This window comes from Bidens hawaiensis, unplaced genomic scaffold, assembly GCF_021521415.1.
Source record: "Bidens hawaiensis isolate Kalapana, Puna unplaced genomic scaffold, B.hawaiensis_p1.1 tig00015187_1, whole genome shotgun sequence".
NCBI lineage: Eukaryota > Viridiplantae > Streptophyta > Magnoliopsida > Asterales > Asteraceae > Bidens > Bidens hawaiensis.
In genome coordinates, this window is record NW_027492345.1 from 269,131 (window position 1) to 288,746 (window position 19,616).

The window sequence follows — 19,616 nt, forward strand, 5'->3', positions numbered from 1 at the left end:
CGCCGGTAATCTCGGATACACAACCCGCTTTTCTAAAGGACTTGAACATTATCGACGACCCACTAATTGTGAACGAAACCTTGGTCTGGACTAAGAAACATGAATCCAAACTGTTGTTCAAATTCGACTTCGAAAAAGCTTTCGATTGTATCGACTTGTTGTTTTTAGGCTCTATACAGGAGCAAATGATTTTCCCGCTCTAATGGCACAAACAGATATTGGGAGTCTTGTTATTGGCCAGAACCGGGCCTTGGTTAATGCTTAGCCATCTTTTAAATTTCAATTTCAGAGAGGAGTGAGAAAAGGCGAACTAATCTCGCATTTCTTATTCATTTTAAAAATGGAGGCCTTTTCTTGCTTGTTTAAGAAGGTCAATGAAGAGGGTATTTTTCGCGGGCTATATCTGCCAAACAATGGATCAGGTATCTCTCATCTTCTTTACGGAGATAGTAAAATTATAGAATTATGGCTACTTACCAAAATCGTTTTCCCCTCTTCCTCATTATTCACCAAGGTGTATAATTACAAAGAAATCATTAACTTAGGAAACAATATTTCTATCAAACTATACAATATTGCCAAATCATTCTATACATGAATTATATTCTATTATACCCCCTCAGTTGAAGCGGGTGGTGAGTGTATGCTGAGACTAGACCGAAAGTTTCCAAAAAAAGAGCACGAGGTAAGTCTCTGGTAAATATGCCTACGATCTAGTATCTTAAGAAAGCGAACGCAATCTTGTTAAACTTGCCCGTGGACAAAGTGAATGTCAAGTTCAATATGTTTTGTGCGTTGATGCTGAACCAGGTTGCTGAATAGATAAATTGCACTGACATTGTCACAGTAAACTAGAGAAGCACGTAAAGGGGACACCGGAGTCAGCAAATTTCTGCAACTATATTAGCTACCCCACAGTATTCAGCTTCGGCACTTGAACGAGAAATAGTGGGTTGCCATTTAGATGACCAAGAAACGAGATAGGTACCGAAATATACGCCGTACCCGGAGTTGGAGAGACGGGTATTTGGACATCCTGCCCAGGCGGTGTCCATATATGCAACCAAAGAAAGGGAGCCGTGTTTACTCAGTGTGATGCCATAGTTGTAGTGCCCTAAACGTACCAAACAATTCTTTTTAAAGCATCCCAATGGTCGGTTCATGGCGTATACATATTTGTTGCGCCAATTGTATAATTATAGAATTGTGGCTACTAGTCAAAAACATTCACCATGGTATATGATTACAAGGAAATAATTAACTTAGGAAACAATATTTCTATCAAACTATACAATATTGCAAAATTATTCTATGCATGAATTATATTCTGTTATACCTCCACAGGTTGAAGCGGGAAGTGAGTGTATGCTGAGACTGGACCAAAAGTCTTCAAAAAGAGCACGAGGTAAACCTTTGGTAAATATGTTTGCGATCTGGTATCGTGTAGGCATGTGAAGAATGCGAACGCAACCGCGTTGAACTTGCTCGCAGACAAAGTGAATGTCAAGTTCAATATGTTTTGTGTGTTGGTGCTGAACCGGGTTGCTAGATAGATTAATGGCACTGACTTTGTCACAGTAAACGAGAGTAGCACATGACAGGGACGTCGGAGTTCTAGGAGAATATTATGTAACCAACAAATTTTTACAACCATATTAGCTACTCCACAGTATTCAGCTTTGGCACTTGAACGAGAAATAGTGGGTTGTCATTTAGATGACCAAGAAATGAGATAGTTACCAAAATATACGTTGTACTCGGAGGTGGAGAGATGGGTGTTTGGACATCCTGCCCGGCCGCCGTCAATATTTGCAACCAAAAAAGGGAGTTTTGTTTACTCGGTATGATTCCATAGTTGGTGGTGCCCTGAGCATACCGAAGAATTCTTTTAAAGCATCCCAATGATCGGTTCGTGGCGCATGCGTATTTGTTGCACCAATTGTAGAATTATAGAATTGTGGCTACTAATCAAAATTGTTTCCCCCTTTTCTCATTATTCACCAAGGTATATAATTACAAGGAAATCATTAACTTAGGAAACAATATTTCTATCAAACTTAAAATATTGTAAAATCATTCTATGCATGTATTATATTCTATTATACCCCGCAGGTCGAAGCAGGAGGTGAGCGTATGCTGAGACTGTACCGAAAGTCTTCAAAAAGAGCACAAGGTAAGCCTTTGGTAAATATTTCTGCGGATATGGAATCGTGTAGGCATGTGAAGAATGCTAACGTAACCCCGTTGAACTTGCTCACTGACAAAGTGAATATCAAGTTCAATATATTTTGTGTGTTGGTTACGAACCGGGTTGCTAGATAGATAAATGACACTGACGTTGTCACATTAGACGAGAGTAGCACGTGACAAGGGACGTCGGAGTTCTAGGAGAAGATTACGTAACCAGAAAATTTCTGCAACCATATTAGCTATCCCATAGTATTCAGCTTCGGCACTTGAACGAGGAATAGTGAGTTGCCGTTTAGATGACCAAGAAATGATATTGTTACCGAAATATACACTGTACCGAAATATATGCTGTACCCAGTCGATGTCCATTTATGCAACCATAGAAAGGGATTCGTGTTTACTCTCTGATGCCAAAGTTGGCGGTGTCCTGAAAATACTGAACATTTCTTTTAAAGCATCCCAATGGTCGGTTCGTGGCGCTTGCATGTGCATGCATATTTGTTGCACCGCATAGGTGATGCTAGGTCTAGTAAATGTTAAGTATTGCAAAGCACTGGAGAGGCTTTTATACAAAGTCGGATCACTAAATAGTTCCCCATACCTAGCCCTGAGTTTGGGATTAGCATCGACCGGAGTTGCAAATGGTTTGCACGATTACATTCGGATCTTTTTATAATTTCCAAGGCATATGCGTGTTGGGATAAGAACATCGAGTCTTGCAAACGAGAAACGTGAATCCACGAAAACTAATTGAGTGGGCCAAGGTCTTTGATAGTGAACTCGTTGGTAAGACCTGTCATTAGATTTTCCCGAAGGCTATCGGTGGATGTGACCGGGAGAATGTCATCCATTTAAAGGAGCAAGTAGGCGGTGTGATTATTATGATGTAGTGTACAAAGCGAGTTGTCACACTTACTTTGTGTAAAGCCCAATATGAGGACATAGTTTGTAAACCGTTGATACCAAGTTTGAGGTGCTTTTTTTAGTCAATATAAGGACTTTTTAAGTACGCATACATGATCCGGATAAGCTTTGTTGCGAAAACCTATTCCCATTGGCTGGTACATATAAACTATCTGGTTAAGTTTGCCATGTAAAAAGGCATGGGTGATATCCAATTGGTGAATCAGCCAAGACTGACAGACAGACAAAGTTAGAACTATCCGAATTGTAGCTGGTTTAACAACAGGGCTAAATGTGTCCCCACAATCAACCCTAACCTGTTGTAATTTACCATCACATACTAACGTGCGTTATACCGTTCTAACATACCATTCGAGTTATATTTAAGCTTAAATAACCACTTCTCCGTATTATATTCATGGTAGGGTGTCACGGAACTAATTCCCAAGTCTTAAATTTTTAATAAGCGCATTAAACTCATTAGCAATGGTTGTGGACCATTCCGGTATGGATAAGGCATGGATAAGATTTTTGGAAACGGTGATGACAGTAGTGGAATGTATATTAAAGAGTTATTTGGGTGGTTTGGATATGCCATCCATGGAGCGAATACGCATTGTAAGGTAGGTTGTATGGGTGGTGGGGGCGACGGGGATGGGTTGTTGAAGGAAATAGTAGGTGGCGTGGGGAGGGGGGTGTTTGTGGAGTGGTAGAAGGTATAAGATTAATGGGTGGGGAAGATGTTTGTGATTGGGCCGAGTGGTAGATGGGGCCTGGGTTTAGAATCTGGGCTGAGAGGTGATGGTGGAGACGTGGGCTGGGAGAGTGATATAGGTTGTGTGGGACGTAAATGTATATGATGTTGTTGTGATGCGTGAATGGGCTAGACAAGGTGTGGCCTAAGTATGGGGTTTAACGTATTATCTTGAAAGTTGTATGCATGGAGGGGATTAGAAGTAGTGTTGGCAAATGGGAAGATTGTTTCATTAAAAATACTATGCCAAGATAGAAGGATTTGATTGATGTGAAGATTTAGACATTTTATACATGCGGTGGTTTGATGGGTATCCAAGAAAGACACATGGGGTGGAACAATTATCGAGTTTATGAAGGTTAGTAGAGGGTATTAGTGGATAGCATAGGCATCCGAAGACACGTAGATGATCATAAACAAGTGAACGGTTGTAGAGAATGCGAGGAGGAGTTTGAAATTTATGAAGTTTACTAGGTAGAATGTTGAGAATGTAGGTTGCCATGTTGAGGGCATGGTGCCATAGGTTAGGAGGGAGGGAAGCATGGGTTAAGAGGGTGTGCATGATATTATTGATGGAGCGGATTTTGTGTTCCGCCTTGTCATTTCGGGATGACGTATGTGGACACGACAAATGGAATAACATGCCGTTTTAAGCACAAAAGTGTTTGAATGTGTTATTAACATATTTGATGCCATTGTCACATTGAAGAGATTTGATTTTGCGTTAAAATTGAGTTTCAATTTGTTTATTGAAATTGACAAAGATAGTGAATACTTGGGATTTGTGAGATAATGGGTAAGTACACAAAAAATTAGTATAATCATCAAAAAATAATATATAGTAATAGTGACCGACCGCACTAACAATGTGAGATGTCCTATATATAGATCACTATGGATAATGCCTAATGGTAGAAAAGTACAAGTACTGGAATCATAAAATGGTAGTGTTACTATTTTGCCAAAAACACATGATTGACAAAGATTTTTATTTTGTTTAACATAAGAAATAGAACTAGATGTTTTCAAGTTATTTAGTAAATCATGTCCTGGGTGTCTGAGATGATGATGCCAAATGTCTTGAGTTATAGCAGCGAAGGTTGAATGTTTCTTGGTGTCGGAACGAATGAACGGTAGAAGGTGATAAAGATCACCATTGCTATTGCACTGCATTATAGGAACCTGAGTCTTGTAATCCTTTAGAAGAAAACCAAAAGGATCAAACTCAATGGATATCTAATTATTGGTAGTAAGACAATGAACAGAAATTAGATTTTTGATTAATTTAGGGGCATAAAGGACGCTATTTAGTTTAAGTGGGGAAGAGGGTGTGACATTCGTCAAAATCGTTTCTGAAATCGACCCGTTTTGATCTTTAATGAAATTGGTCTTTTATTTATCATTTCATTTGTTTTTGATATTTTGCGTTGCCTTTGCAATCCCGTGATCATTTCTATACAATTTAATTTTTCATCACCCTTGTAGTATTGCATGCACATTTAAAACATCCATAATCATGATAATTTATTCATGAACGTTTTCCATGCAAATCACTAGAATTATTCTTGGATTATTATTATTATTATTGTTGTTGTTGTTGTTATACCATCTTTTCATATGTTGTATTTAACTAATAAAAAAATAATGAATGTTTTAATTACATAAAGTTTACTGAAAGAGTTAAACACTTTGAAAACCTCTTTATGCTGGTTCGCACAAATTATCGTCTGGTATTGGCTTGTATTGTTTGATGTGGTGTGTAATGGGTTATCAGTGTGAGCGCGTTGTTGTATGCGCATATGGTTTGTTGGATGTTGTTTTTGCATGGGGATGCACATTAAAATGTTGTTGGCGTATGCATATATGTTGGATACATTGCGTTTTGTGAAATATTTGTTAATAAAGTAGGTTTATGGGTTTTATGATTTTTAATCGACATAATGGATTGAATGTGTGTTAATTGGTGGTTTGTTCGAATTGAAATTTAATCAGGGGATGAAAATAATTGGGGCCAAATAAGGGAGGCTAGACATTGGTGTTGCAGAATTGTAGACGAGTATACTAACCATACTCCGCCTATGCATACTCGGCCCATAAACTACATATGCAACCAACAATTTATTCCATTATTTCTATAAAGAATCATGTAAAGAAATACATAGGAACCCTTTGGTCACATGTTTTGTCGGCCTGTAGTTGTTGTTAGTCTTTGTGTTGTGTCTATGTCAATTGTGGTGTATTATACATGGTATTACCACGGGTGTGTCTGCTTTGTCGTGGCTATTGTTTATAAATTTTTATACGAACAATGAAGCACACATACACGCATAAATAAAAAACATGTCCGACCGGAGCATGGCAAAAAATTTGCATATATGTGGGCCCTTTATAAATGGAATAATTGTAGTATAATAAATAAACACAATGAAACACATAAAGAAACAAAAATCTGAAAGGACAATGTTATTAATTTAGCAATCATAAAATGTAGAGGAAAAGATAGGACAATCATAATATGTAAAATGACTTATAGGGCGGGCGAGACAACCGTCTCACTGACCACGACGCCTTGGCCGATGCGAAACTAATTCATGTGGTATGCAGGATCTAAATGTTTGCTGACCTTGGAAATTTCATGTAGCTATCTTGTGCTGCTCATAGCAAACAATGAGTCATTTGTAATGCATTGGGGTAATTGGTATCCACGATCCTAGCGATATTGGTGGCATTGCAGGCATCGAGAACATGGGGACCCACTGATCTCCCTGTAGAGACCATAGGCTGCTTGATATGTTCTTCCTTACAAGAGTTAGCAGCATATTTAGGGAGTTGTGAATGTTTCCTAAGCCCATCCTAAAAATGGGCTTTGATGGAACTAGTGGGAAGGTTAGCTTGGTAACATGTTCCTTTTGAGTGTCGAATTTAATAATAACAGGCGTAATTACAAACCAACTTTCCAAAATGATGAAGTATAAACCACATTGAAATTGAGTTCCATTCGACCAAATTGTAGTCGTTCTTGCGTATTTGGGTTTGGTGTGGAAGGGTATTTGTCTCCAAGTGACCATTTTTCTTGAGTAGATGTGACTGGTAATGGAACCTGTGTTACGTCTAACATGAAAAATTCTGTAGTCATTTGAAGGGGTATTGTATAATCGAAAAATGTCTTTGATTGGGATATAAAGGCCATGAGAATCATTTGCAAGCAGTCATTTATATGCCATGATTGTCGAGTTCCAAAGTACCAATTCTTGGTTTCTAGCAGAGACGCGCATAACATGCCATTCAAGTGTGCCATGTTTACGATGAGCATGTTGAATGGTTGGATAGGGAATGCAATCCTTGTAGGAGGCCCGTAAGCAGTCGTTTCATTGTCAATGGGATAAACATTCCATCCCATCCTACCAACCACTAACAATTTTTAGGTGCTTTCAACTAAAGAAGTTAATGGGTGTTCCTCTTCAAATTCAGTTGTGAATATCATGCAACACCATTCTTTGCAGACTACTTACATATCGTAACAGCCTTTGCTAGTAGCCTTGTTAGGATGCAAAATACAAGTATGCCCATACAGCTTTGAACTTTGATATCGTTCCATGTAATTGACAGTTCGACTTAGATAATAATTCTTCAGAATGAACATAAGCCTTGCATAACATAAAAATCAGGAAAGAAAGTTATGGAACATTGTGAATCTTGAGATAGTCTACTAACGAACAAAAAACTGCACTTAAAATATATTCTTTGCAGAGTACCATACATGTTGTGACGGCCTTTGCTGGTAGCCTTGTTAGGTTGCAAAATAAAAGTATGCCCATACATCCTTGAACGTTGATATCGTTCCCTGTAATTGACAGTTTGACTTAGATAATAATTCCTTCAAAATGAACATAAGCCTTGCATAACGTAAATATCAAGAAAGAAAGTAATGGCACATTGTAAATCTTGAGATAGTGTACTAACGGGCAAAAGACGGCACTTAAAATTTGGAACATAAAGGACATCTTTGACCATCATTCTGTTAGGTAAAGTGTAATCCCCTCTACATTCGACCAGAAAGGTTTCACCATTTGGTACAGTAACGTGCGTTCATATTTTCTTTTTGTTTTATTTTTAAGCATGGCATCATCATATATTATGTGCTCAATTTCACCTAAATTAACAACCCATTTACCTTCCTTACTGATGTCACCTACCATGTTTACTACTGGTGCACTTTGTCTACACCGTCTTTATTTCCCAAGAAATCCATAAACTGCTGGTATTGAGCCATGGTTATTCCTATGATCATTTTTTCTATCTTATTTGTGACCTAAATTCATACCTAATTAACATGTTGGATCTTGGAGGGCAACCAAAGTGGCATTCAGATTTCTAAGCTCTTTCTATTCCTTCTCTAACATTCTAACATGAAAAATTGAATTCATAAGGATAATAATAAATTCAAACCGGAAACAATGATGTTTGGTTGAGTAGATGTTGAGCCTTGAACATTCTCTTCTTCCAAAAGTGGCGTGCCCCCTTCTCCTGTTAATTTCGTGTGTTGCCTTTTGTGAATAGTCTCCAATGAATTTTTTGACCTCCTTATGTGTTGTAGCCGACTCCCTTTTGAATTGCTTGCAAAGCCTCAACAATGTGTTCCTGAGTTCGACTCAAGGAAAGAAAAGAAAGGAAAACAATTGATGGAAATATAAAGGTGGGTGTGTTCCGTCCGCGCTTCGCAACGGGGTTAAAATATGATCACATCACTATTGGTTATAGGAATCTAAATATGATAAGTCATATAGCTTGGTGTGGCAATGTCTTATTTTATAGCGTCTTATTTTTTTCATGAGTTTACCATCTTGTCCATTCTATCCACGTTTTTTAATAGCAAGTATATAGACGGTATCGATAAATTCAACAATTAATTTATTATTACAATCCTTTTAATACATTTAGTGTGCTTAAATAATTATTAGAGGTTACTAAAGGTTTGGATAAGAAATAGATAAGTTTCTTATTTAATCGGAAGTAAAAGTCTTTTAATATTTAACCATTTTACCCGTTAAAAAAATTTTATTATTTAAACTAAAAGGCATAAATTGTCGTATTTTATACATTAAATGATATAAACTCTTAAACTTTGTTAAATGTTTTATGATATGGTATATAGATAATTAATAAAACATAGCATATTCAAATAAAGGGTATTTGGTCACTTAAGTAATAGGTTTGCGTCATTCACTAAATAAAAGCCCCCTACTTTATATTCATTTTCTTCAAATACTTAAATTACTATTAAAATAAATTATGAGCCAAAATGACAACGTCTATTGAACCCTTAGGTGCAAGTAAGGGGTGTCAATTCTTGACACGAACCAAAACACGATCTAAACCTGACACGAAAAAAACAGTTTTTGGGTCGGTTAACATGACCCGGATGAATAAATCGTCAAAAAATCCATTTATATCTAAATCGACTCGGATGCTTAAATTTTATTTGACTTTTGCAATCTATGGTTTTTTTTTGTTTTATTATTTGTATGTCTGATTTTATAAATTAACTTGTGTAAAAATTATGGATTAAACAGGTCGTTTTCGGGTCGACCCATATTTATGTATGCGGGTCAGGGTTGACATCTTTGACACGAATAATAATATGGGTCAGGTTCGGAGTGCACATTTCAACTTGTTAGCCCGCCAACCCGACACGATTAACATCCCTAGATGCATGTAACCTTGATAGATACCACTGGTTGGTGTTCCATAAAGTTTATTGTATAAAGTTTCTGAAAATCACATACCTCATACATGCTATTAAAAATTCTCAAACTACAATAACAAATTAGCCCATACTATAGCGTTGTCAGTTGACACTATTGGTTGCATATACAAATACTATAGCCAGACACTATGGATTGCATACACGACAAATTTTGGTACTTGTAATATTTATGAACAGGCTCTCCCCATTTTTCCATCATAATCTTCTATATTTATGTGCTCCCTTTTCGGTTCATCCTTTCGGGTCTATTTTTCCCACCTGCATCAAAATAATTTTGTAAGAATAATGGGTCGTTTTGCGTTCTGTTTTATCTCAAATAGGTCCAAATTATTTAAAAAAATTAAGCTAAACGGGGAACGGGTCGAATGACTCAAACCGATGTTTCAGCAAAACTATGAATTTGTTTTGACTTGTAGCATAGTGTTATTACACTTTAATATATTTTTTTTTAAAGTGCATTGCATACGTGATGTGCGCGCCAAAACGGCCATTTTTTAAAAAAAATGATCTGCTTTGACTCGAACCGGACCACTTTTTAAAACCCGTTCAGACCCGTTACCCTGCCCAACACAACTTAACAATTTTTTCAAGTTATAGGATAATAAATCATAACCCAAATTATTAACACATGAGCTGAACAAGAGTTGCAGAATTGAGTTGTAGCTTACCAAAATAACTGTAAATATGAATATTACATGGAGTTAACAAAATCAAGAAGTTAACTTCATGATGCACATCAGATTAACAAATTAAGATAAAACTGAGGATTAGAGTTTTTGAATATGCAACTATTTACAAAAGCTCAAGGCTTAGCATTCCACAAAGGTGAAAAGGTGGTACCAATTGACAATACCATCTAGTGGAGAACTCTCAATTATGAACAATGTTTCTTCAACAAATTAAAACTTAGGAACAAAACACTTTTCTGTCCCCATACATTACGATTATTAGAAAAACATCAAGCAAAAAGGTGCCAAGATATGTAAGTTACCTTAAGCAATTGAGGATTTGAAGGTAATTAATTATTTAGTAGTCTACCAACAAAAACATCCCCTAAAGGAAACTTGCTGATAAGAAAATCCAAACACTATTAGCACTAACAGTGTTCATGTTTATCTTGATCTTCTAGCTCATAAGTTCCGGCCTAACAGTTTTTTAAATTAATTATCATCGCCAAATCGAAGCAAAATACCAAATTTATCACGCATCATGTCGTGATTTTTAATAACCCTGCAGAAGTTAGAAAAATATTACATAAAAAGACTATATTACCTACAATTTGAAACCTAATTGACCTTGTTCTTCATCGTTAGACTACACTCAAACAGAAAAAATATCATGTAAATCAAACATATATGTAAATCATCCCAAGATAAGAGTCATAGATGCATCGATCAATCAAAAATGAAAAACTGTCACAAAACACCAATTCCAGATCCAAATTGATTTCAAAACTAACCTGAAACATCATTCTTTTAATATTACTTGAATGGTTTCTTATTAATATCCTTCACTAATCCGATAATCCTACAAACTACACCAAACAGACATTTTATGCATTAAAGTCAACAAAAATGTCATAGCAATAGAGTACTTTGAATACTAGTATTCATAAACTGATGCGGTTAAAAAATATCTTCAAGTAATCAAAGATGCAATAGCAGATAAGCTCTAACAAAGTCCTTAAGGTAACGAGTTCATTTCCCATATACGTTTCAGCATGCACAGGTGTTATTAGAATCAGAGAGACAACGAGTGATCAAGTCGAAATTTAAAAGAGTGTACTATATAAAACGAGGTGGTAAAAGATAAAAGTGTAAGTTATTGAGATGTACGTACCTCCAAGGGAGACCAGTTTACGTTGATGCATAGCACGGAGTCGCTTATCATGATAGTCACACTTAGTATACTGCAATTTGTGAAGTACGACCCATTGTTATGATGCGGTTGTTGGCTTTAAAATAAATTTGTTATATATTCAAACATAACCATATGGAGATGTATCTGACAAATGGCTCTTTTTTAAGCATTTTATGGGGATCCATAACAACAAGAAGTCATGAATTCTATGATTTCACAATCGCGAAGTAAGTTAATCAATATAACTGAAATAAAACAGATGAATGCAATGAATATAAAGTGAGAAAGCACAAATGACCCACAAATTTCTCAATTATAGTACATTCAAGCAGAACATTAGGGTGAAAGATAAAAATTACAGTACCTGCTTTCGTGATGCTATGGTTGGAGGGATGAAACTCACCACTGCAAACATAGGTCATACTTACTTATAGCAGATGGCTCACTTTGGGCATTGAATAACATTCAATTACCAATTCATTGGAGGGTTATTCCTTGTAACAGCCGACCAGCAAATGTTCTTTCAATTCCTCCATGTTCATGGCCGGCAGTTATAATAATAAACCCTAATTAATAAATAATAATGGCCTCTAAACAATATATATATATATATATATATATATATATATATATATATATAATTATATAACGTATAAACCGTAAACTTAGTAATAAATATATATTTTATTAAAGATTATTAATTGAATGAATGGGTGTTTAGCCTCCTGTAAGCTGTAGGCCACAATAGTAATAAATACATATATGTTATTAATTATATTAATTGAATGATCATCATCATAACATAAAGGATAAGCCACAAGGATACAAGAGTAAAAACACAAAACATGACGCTTACAGGAGGCTAAACATGACGCTTCATAAACTTGTACGATACGCTTGAAGTACGAAATTAAGTAATGGCAAATTACTTTTTCTGCCCTATTATGAAATTACGTTTTCTATTCTCGTCCTCTAATTGTGAATTTACTTTTTCGTCCATCACTCTTCCTTAATAATATAATATAATATAAATATAGATATAGATTATATTAAACAAGATTAAACTCCATAAATTATATAAATATAACAACTTTACAATTACACTATAACAAGAAGACTAATTCTCCGTCATTTTTACCCTTCAATGCATTCTTTTCTTAAGCTTGAGAGCACCAAAAAGTAAGTTTTACGATTTCATGCATTTTATAGCTTTGCTTTAATTTTACCTTGAATGTTCATACTTGTTCATAAGTTGTTCTTCATGAACACAGTACTTTTATAATAAAAATCTTATATTTGGGTTTTTAGAATCGTAATGAATATGGATATCCAAGACAAACCCTTTGATTTTCTAAATATTGGATCAAACCTAGTTATTTTGCAAGAACAAGCGTAAATATTTAGCAAAATCTTATGATCCGTTGATCATTAAAAACTTATAAACTTTTTTTAAAATAAGATGATTTATACAAAATTGTTTAATTTAAATATTTTCTTATAATATAACTAATATACTTTATATCTTAATATAATTAATTAAGTAAATTAATTATTTATTTTTGTTCAACATAAACTAATATGTATAATTTGTTTAAAATAATTCATTTAAAAACCTTTAAATTAATTAATTAGTACATTAATTAATTATGTTACTCGAAAACGAAACGTTTAATCATAAATTATTTTTGATGTTGTTATTTAAGCTTATATTAATAAGTTGTAATTATTCATTTACAAACCATTCTTCAACTAATAAATATCAAATGATTTATTTAAACTTTAGTTCATTTTAGTTAAATTCATTTTAAATCGAAAAATTCTAAGTCCTAATTTGTCATAGTTTCCTTTCCGTTTAGACTCGTTAAAATGTAGCATACATATTTACTTGTTTAGGATAAACAACCGTGATTCTCTGCCTCGTTTGTTTGGATCGTTAAAACTACCGGCCTCATTTTCAAGGTGAGTTTCATAACCCTTTTTCATGTTTTATTAATATTTGGGATGTAGCACGTTATTATGTTTTCTCATTAATTCATACTCTTTGTTTACCAACTGATTTACAATGATGTCACGCATGTTCATAATATTTCTTTCATATTGTTTATGATGACTATACGTGTCTATGTGAAACGTGTTTTTTGATTTTATGGTGATTATTCGCAAACTCAAACACAAAGTGGGAGGGTCAACGGGACGTATCTGCGCTACTTATTCTTCAACTTCGGTTGAAATGAATGGTGGAATCATTATTATTCCGCTTGTTATGGGGCATTATTTTTTGTTGCATTCCATTTACTTTATGATTGGATATATATTACATTGTGACATGTGAATCAACAATCATTTTTATATTATTTATGTATCAACTTATGAAATTTCACCAACATGTGTGTTGACAAGAATATATTATTTTAAACGTGCTGCAGGTTGAAGATTAATTTGAGGATTGAAGACTAGATGGTTGGAATTTTAGGTTACTAGAAACATATAATGCGATTTAAATTTCTTGAATTGGTATCTGATTTATGACAAATTGTGTACTTGTGTTTAAATAAAATAAAATAATTATTATTGTCACTTTAATAGTGTCTACAAGCAATTAAAACAATCTTTAACGTACGACAATGTTGTATATATATATTTATATATATATATATACATATATATATAGATATATATATATATACATATCTAAATCGTTTTTCCGGCTGTTTTTCCGGCAAGCCGGGAAGCGGTTCCGTCATCAAATAAAGCCATTAAACACCCTTTAAAATCCAATTAAAATCCCGTAACGCTCCTAGACCATAACGTATATACTAAATCGTCAATAATAACGTGTTTTAACAATCAATCCGTGGGTAATTTAGGCCGTAATTATATGCAAAACCGCCGCTAACGGCCAGAATCCCATTAACAATGATTTTGCGTCCTACACTCCAATTGCTATTATAAATAGGATCCTAGACACCAAACAAACTTGCTGCAATCATCAAATAACATAATAAAATCTCGGTAACCTCGAATTTATCCGGCAAGTTCGTATTTCGGCGATCCTTCGTTCACCGTCAAATCATTTCAAAACCAGGTACGTAATACATTTGTTTTATTCGTCTTGAGCGGTAGAACAAAACCCCCAACTCAATTTAAGCAAACATGGAACCAATGAACTAACTGAAATCTAGGGTTTGTTAATGAAGAAGATGAAAAAGTTATGTGTTTATAATTATATTTTTTCGTTAAAGTAAGAATAATCAAGTTGGTCCAGTGGTTGAGCCTGTTCATTGCGGTCATGAGGACCCGGGTACGAACCCGGGTCATTGCATGTCCTTTATTATTTTTTTCAAACCATTTATATTAAACCAAATATATATTTATAAATCATTTTTAAATCAAATAAAATTACTTTTAAGTACTTAAAATCAATGATAAATCTATAGCTATCATGTTCACTTAAAAATAAAACTTTCAAAACCCGTCAACTTCGTTTTAAACCCGTTTAACATCTATATATTTATTTATCGTTCGTCAAACTTTATAACTTGTTAGCACTTTCGTTTTCAAAATAAAGAACACCGGTAACGCCAAAGATTTCGTGAACGTTATAATATTTAAGCTTAGCATTAACCTTGTCGTTAAAATATAATTAAAATATTAATAAATCATTAACCCGTTAATATAATTACGTTCAATTTTTTTAAGCTTTAAATCATTTGCTTAATTCGTTAACATATATTTCGTCAACCGTAGCCCGTTAACTTTAAAATTAGTAACTTATCATTCGTTAACCATAATTCGCTTGTTAGTTAATCTCAAAATCGTAAACTTTAAAACTCGTTATCTTTTAATTCAATAACTTAGTTATAATATTAAAATAATTTTAAATCATTAAATTTCCATTAAAAGTTTAAATATAATATTATAATATAAGAAGCCATAAAATGTTAATAAAATATACTAAAATAATGCAATATTCCTAAAACCAAATCAATAATTAACTTTAATAATCCCGTTATTTAGTTGTTAAACTTTCGTATTAATTTTATTCATAGTTCGAGATGTTCGGATTGCTCCGGTTTCATTATTGTACTTCGGTTTATATTTCAAGCTATCTTCGATTTCGAGGTGAGTTTCTCACAACCCCTTTTTAAACGTTTTCATATTTTGGGGTGGCATATGTATCTTATTACAAATTCAAAGTATTACAATTTCGCTTACAAACTACAATTCATATCATGGACTTGCGTGCTTACTTGCTTATTTGTTATATACGTGGATTTCAAGTGGTTGCCCCAATAAGTATGATCATACGCCCCCCTTTGCACACATGTCCGTTTGTATCGAGTGGAAAAGGGACCTTATATCCGAGTACGTTGGTAGCCCCAACTGGAAAGGACCTTCGTTTGTTCTTTACACTCAGGTCCATTGCATCGAGTGTAAAGAACCCTTATGTGCTCATTTCACAAGTTTCATGGAATTGTATGGTTTTTACGTATTATATCAAACCGTGAGATTCTCACCAGCTATGTTCATAGCTGACTTTATTTTATACATATGTTACAGGTGTAAAGATACAAAAATGAGAGTTAGAAGACACATAGCATGCCTATAGGATATTCAAAGAATAACTTATCTTTTGATTATTTATTTGTTACAACTTGTATTATTTGATAAACTTGTGTTACTTGAAGATTTAAATGAAATAATGTTATTATGGTCACCTAATAGTGTCACGTTTGTTTGAGCAATCTGTACGTCACACTCAGGCGTTTCCGCTTTAGCCGGGGTGTTACAGATTGGTATCAGAGCCTTGGCTATAAGATAGGACATTAGACGTAGTGTTCTAAGTAGCTTATTTGTTTATTTGCTTGGGTTGCATGATAGAATTATGTGAGCCTTTGCTTGATTTTTTAAATGCACTTACTATTACGGTATTACTTTACTGCTGTTTTCATTGACGCCTCATGAACACAAGTACACACACACACAAGTCCAAGGATTAGGCCTAAAACACGTTTTCTCAAAAGCAATTTCAAGCAATTTTCAAATTCGGTGTTCTGATATTTTATCTTCTTAAAGACCATGTTCCCTTGTTATAAGGATATGGTTACACACCTTAGGTTGTCACACAAGTAATGGTGGTTCATGCGACGTGTGATCCAACCCTCAATGTCTTACAATATGTTTTAACTAAAAGTCTGACAAGTCGTGGTGATACACGAATAACCAGATTTTGGTTTGATTTGATTACGCATTTTGATTTACGCGTTTTAACTGAAAGGCTGTCAAGTCGTGAGGATACACGAATACCCAACTTTCGGTTCGATTTGATTACACATTTTATTTTTATTTGAACATACAAGTTATGATGAATTATACAACGTGTGATTCCGAAGACTCAATTGTTTATATTGCGGTTTTAAAAGTCATGGTGATGCATGAATTGATGATTTTCAATTCGTTTTCTTTATATAATCCGTTTATTATAATGGTTTTAATTGAAAATTCGAAAAGTCATGGTGATACATGGATAGTCGATTTCCAATACTCATTTTCTCCTGTATTTTAAAATTAAGGATTCGAAAAGTCATGGTATAAATGAATTATTGAACTTCAATTCGTTTTCTTTAAATAATTCGTTTATTTTAGTTCGAAAAGTTATGGTGGTACATAAACACTTGATTTTCAATTCGATTTCATTACTCGTATTAGAATTGTATTAATTCCGTGTTTTTGTTTCAAAAAAAAAATTGATGTATTTTTATTCAAAAATTTACGAGATCAGTAATGACTCGTGAGCACTTCGATTTTGATTTCAAATTTTGTTTCATTCGATTTTACTTATTTATTTATTTACATATTCATAGATTCCGATTCTAGGAATCTTTTAAGTGAAGTTTCTTTTGATTTTTGATACGAATTTCATATTTGCGTTCCGTGTCACGTAAATTCTTCGCATTTCGTAGCATCTCTTCTCATTTTCCTCGACATTGCCCTCGAAACTCAACCCACAAAAAGACAACCTAAACCAACAAGCAATTGACCGTCGCAATCCCGACCATGACAAACCAAGATTCATTACCAACCACAACAATACATTTAAAACTCAAAGCCATACCTAAGTAAATCTAAACCCAACCTGACACTTGGATACTCAAACCCAACCCAACCGAGGTATTTATGCGAGAACCCACTCTTTGTATAACATGGACGATTCTCCCACTCCGCTACCGCGATGTTAAAATGTCCCAAATAGTGTTAAGTTCGGCCAACTCGTCAACTTTTGCCTCATAACTATACATATTCAACGCTACATATTTATTCCCACGACCTGTTACCCAACCATTCATCCCACCCTTCTGTCTTACCTTATGCTCGTACTGCAAGCCTGTTACTATTATAGAAACTCCAGCACACCTGTAAGACGCTGAAAAACCTAACTCGTTTCCGCTATGCCATAACTTACCGTGTTCCTTGTCATCTTCAAAGTTTATTTTTTCAGCATCAATGCTTTATCTTTTCAAAGTCACCCACTATGCTTAAATTTTTTTTAAAAAAATAAATAAATAAATAACTTTGCCATGCATATCTTTTGCTTTTATTTCTCTTATAAACACCTTTTACGTAAAAAAAAAATCAAATATTGATTATTTTAAATAGTCAATTAACAAATATATATAAATCCATATATATATATATTCACAAAAATATTTCGTTACACAAAGTATAATCAAGATACGTTTCTAAAAGAAATCTCATTTTAACCAAATGGGTTATCCCAAATATTATTTTTATTACTACCTGTACAATCATTATTATTACTATCATTATTAGTATTATTATTATTATTATTATTATTATCATTACTGTTATTATTATTATTATTACTATTATTCCAAAAAGATCTTTAAAATAAGATCATTTTATGTTAGATAAAATTTATTATAAATTACTCTTATCACCTTTCACTCAATAATCAGCTTCTTCATACTAAACTTTAGTACTTACTAAATGTTCTGGCAAATCATTATTTTTTCTTGAGTTACAAAAGCATCACGTTTTTTTTACAATCGATTTTCACAAACTTGAACGAATAAAAAACGATCATTTCTTTCCCTTTCTTTGCCAATGCCAACGAGTTTGGATTAAGAAATCATACTACCGCCCCTATAATAATTTTCATATGGCTACCCATCTTCGAGAAGATAAGCATTGCAAGCTAACTTTTTTTTCCCCTTCCCTACCTCTTCATATAGACATATTCTTATATAAATTACTCCGTTTGGACATGATCGAAATAATTTTTATGTATCGATTTCTTTCAAAGATTGTTTACGAATTGAGTTTGGTTATTCATTAACTAGTGAACTATTTTCATTCACAGTTGCATTTTGAATCGGTTTACTTTGTTATTTCAATATCGTGATTTATAACCGACTTCCCATAAACATAATTGTTTAGTGGAAGTTGGAGACTATGAACATTTTTACACACATGTTAAGTTAATTTTGGTTACACAAATTGTTTGGTCATTTCGGTTCAATGTTTTGTTTGAATCATTTGATTTTTTTATAAATCCCAATGTTTTGCCAAATTGAGACCAATATCATAATTCGATCTTGAAGTTCGATTATTTTGTCCTCAATGTTTTATCAATTTGAATCAATGTTTTACTCTAACCTTGAAGTTGCAATTATTTATTTCTATTAATCCCAAATATTGTGTTGATATTTTCTTTATTTAAAATTTTCATTTGTTTATCGAGTCATTATTGACTCCATGAACTTACTTGATTCTTTTATTAAATTTTTGTTATTATATCTTATTCTCGGACCCAATGCTTATCGACTTATGTGTTTGTATTTGTTGGCTCAATGCCACATTGATACATTCTGCTATTCTCGAATCTAATGTTTTGTTTAATTACAATGATGTGTATGACCTTGATGTTTCACTCATTATTTTTCAAGTTACACTTATTTCGTGTAAACTTCAATAGCATCGTTTACCTCGTTTAAATTTCAATTGTAAGACCCCGAAACCCGGGAATCCTACAGTTGGTCATCATATCCAAAAATTCACAAAAAATATAAAACCAAACAATTCTTTGTATTTAAAACCAGTTCAGAGTAAATAACAGCAGAA

At 33.8% G+C, this 19,616-nt stretch overlaps 1 pseudogene; it reads left to right on the forward strand.

Moving 5' to 3' along the window:
* Positions 1-340: 340 nt before the first annotated feature.
* Positions 341-19,616, forward strand: part of LOC143548474 (replication protein A 70 kDa DNA-binding subunit B-like) — a 37,916-nt pseudogene continuing 18,640 nt past the window's right edge.